Source organism: Panthera pardus, unplaced genomic scaffold (genome assembly GCF_024362965.1).
Source record: "Panthera pardus isolate Hobbes unplaced genomic scaffold, ASM2436296v1 HiC_scaffold_1, whole genome shotgun sequence".
Lineage (NCBI taxonomy): Eukaryota > Metazoa > Chordata > Mammalia > Carnivora > Felidae > Panthera > Panthera pardus.
This window is the reverse complement of record NW_026526654.1, coordinates 22505731-22508996: the sequence shown is the minus strand read 5'-3', so window position 1 is coordinate 22508996 and position 3266 is coordinate 22505731.

The window sequence follows — 3266 nt, the reverse complement described above, 5'->3', positions numbered from 1 at the left end:
ATCTGATGACAGGAGAGGCTTCCGGAAAAACACCTTTGCGGAACAGTCCCCATACTTGACATTCCACCAGGGTCTGTAAGCAAAAAGCACAAATCATATGGAAGGTGCTGAGCCTGTGGGCAGCAAGGCATACAGCACCTTTCACAACACTCTTCACAGTGAGGCTTCGTATTGTGACTACTTAATCAGTTCTCTTCTCACCAGTGATCTGATTTGCAAATGGAAATTCTTTCTTAGACCTTCTAAGTCATGTTGTGACTTCTTGCTTTTTTTGCATGGAAATACAGTGTGTGGGGTACTATGTGTGTCACAAGTTCAACAGGCTGCCATGAAGCTGAGACAGACTGAAACAGGATGGAACATTACACCTGGGATCTGAGAAGAAAATATAGGGTGGACACACAGGAAAGGTTTACTCCTCACAAGTGGTTCAAGGAAGAACCTAGAAGAATACAGAACTGGGCTTTTCACTAGGATTTTCTGCATCAATAATCTGCTCCATCCAGTATGAGAGCCATGAGCCACAAGTAGCTACTGAGCACATGAAATGTTGCTGGTGTGACCCATAACCTGAATTTCAAATGTAATTAATTTAAACTCAATTTATTATTATGATTTTATTTTTTTAATGTTTATTTTTAAAGGAGAAAGAGTACGAGCAGAGGAGGGGCAGAGAGAGAGGGAGACAAGGAATCTGCAGGCTCCAGGCTTTGAGCTGTCAGCAGAGAGCCTGACACGGGGCTCCAACTCACAAACTGGGAGATCATGACCTGAGCTGAAGTCAGATGCTTAACTGATGGAGCCACCCAGATGCCCCAATTTAAATTCAATTTAAATTAGCACAGATCTAGAGTCTAAATAGCATGGTAAAGAGAGACTAGAAGGGGAAGGACTCAAAATGAAACAAAGCAAAAATGTATTCAAATCAAATCTAGTAAAAATTAACAGAAAACAATGGTTTGGGTAGACTAAGCAACAAAGTTGATGATAATTATCTTTCTACTCTCTCTATGATCATGTGTACCCAGTATAAAGGAACTAGCCAACTGAGCTAAGTGAATAATAATTTTAAAAAGACTGTCTATAATCACTAATCAAATGAGCCCAAACAGTTGATCTTGGAAACTCAATGGCTGCAGGCTTACTGGATTAAAAGAGAAACTTAGATAGAAAGAATCCTTCTCATGTACAAAAAATAAAGGATTTAAAGAGGTGAGGGCATAAGATAAAAATTCAGCAGAGGAAAAGAAGAAGATAAAAGTCTCTAAGAATAACCCAAAGAAGTTGTTAGCTTTATTTTTTAAATTTTTTTAATGTTTTATTTATTTTTGAGAGAGAGAGAGAGAGAGAGAGAGCGCAAGTGGTGGAGAGGCAGAGAGAGGGAGACAGAGTCCGAAGCAGGCTCCAGGCTCCGAGTTGTCAGCACAGAGCCTGACATGGGGCTCGAACTCACGAACCGTGAAATTATGACCTGAGCCGAAGTCAAACGCTCAACTGACTGAGCCACCCAGGTGTCCCCAAGTCATTAGCTTTTAAATAGTAACAAGAAACAAAGGACAAGAAAGAAGAAGGAAAGGGGAGCAAGAAGAAAGGGAGAAGAAAGGGTGGAAAGGAGAGCAGGAAAGAGTGGGAGAGAGAGAAGCAAAAGAAGGAACACATACACACACACAAACCCTGATATAAATTCAAAAGCTGCTGGCATTTGGAGGAAGCATTTGGGAGGGCCTTAAGAGTTCAACCACTGTGATTGCTTTTGAAAAGAAAATCCCAAGATAGACGGCATGAGGAAATGTCACATATGGAGATATCAGAACAGAAAGATGCCAGTGCCCACAGGCCAGCCAAGTTTCACCTAGAAATCACCAAAGTCTGAGTCACTCTATAACTGAATTTAGGATCCAACATTCAGTTGAGAAACTCTCAATAGCATACAGATGATTCGCAGTATTTCCTGAGCTCACCATCAAAACTAGGAGTTTCACTTCTGTGATCATCTGGACACAAGAACACATTTGAATCTGGGCAAAAATATTCAATTAACATTGCTAAAAATAATAGAGTGACATCCATGGGGTGGGGGGAGTTTGTAATATTGCTTATGTCTAAAGCAGAGAGGAAATGGGATCAGTATTATCTCTCAGTTGTAGGGATGGTGAAAATATCCCATATTTTGGAAAAAGAAATCAAAAGAATGCATGAAGTCTTGTAACAAATGTAGTCTCTCTTACATACCGAGAAGTGATTTAAATTGTGTCAAATTTTATTGCATTTTAAAAAACTTGGAATCCATGACATGGGTGATTAACCAAGGCTGTGTATTGGCTGTTTTTTCCCATAGTTCTGCTAATTCAGAAAATTCATTGAATATTCACTAAGTGTCCAAAGCTGGAAAAATGCTATGGGCACTTGCTAAATGATTGCTGAACAAAATAATGAACTAGTTACTTAGAAGCAGATATTATAAACACCTGTCAATCATAAAGGAAGTGCTCATTTTTTCATAACCTGTTGATGGATTCCCCCCAGGGCCTTTGTTTGGTAATTGTGGTTCCCTAGCAACAGCTGTCATCCTGAGAGACAGGTTGGCTCTGCCTTAGTCCCATCCATTGCCTACTCTTGTGGATTTCTAGAATTCCCCACAGCAGCAGCCCCATGTCCTGTGGATTTGAAGAAATAACAATAGATTTAGATATCCAGCGTAACTAGTTTCCATTTAAAACCAGAAATGATGGATAAAATAAAAACAAGTGGAAAATTATCTTAACTACATCTACAAACTGGCAAAAAATTAAGGAATCCTCAGATTTAAAAAATTAACAATGACAAGCAGCCAGAAACAAAAGCAGTCAACTTTTGGAGCCTTGTCACTCAGTAGAAGGGAAAAATCTCCCCTAAAAGTTTGTGAGCACATGCTAGTTTGCAACCCTAATTCACACAACCTGATGTTGTCCAAAATATATCAAGTCAAAAATGTAGTTTAAAGTGATTCCAGAATGGCAGCAGTGCCACTTCCCTGGTAGAACCAAATATAGTTCTGGTCTGAAAGAACTACCTTCATTCCCAGAAACAGAAGGTAAAATATGGCCTAAGGGACAATTGCGAATTGGAAGGTAGAGCCAACAAAGTGCACTGAATGAAACGTAGAGAAGTAAAGAAGTGGGAAACATGAAAGAGAGGGTCATGGTAGACAGAACGAGAAAGACTAACACAGGTCTGAGGTGCCAGAAGGAGAGAGAGAAACAATCAGGTAGAAACGATATTTGAAG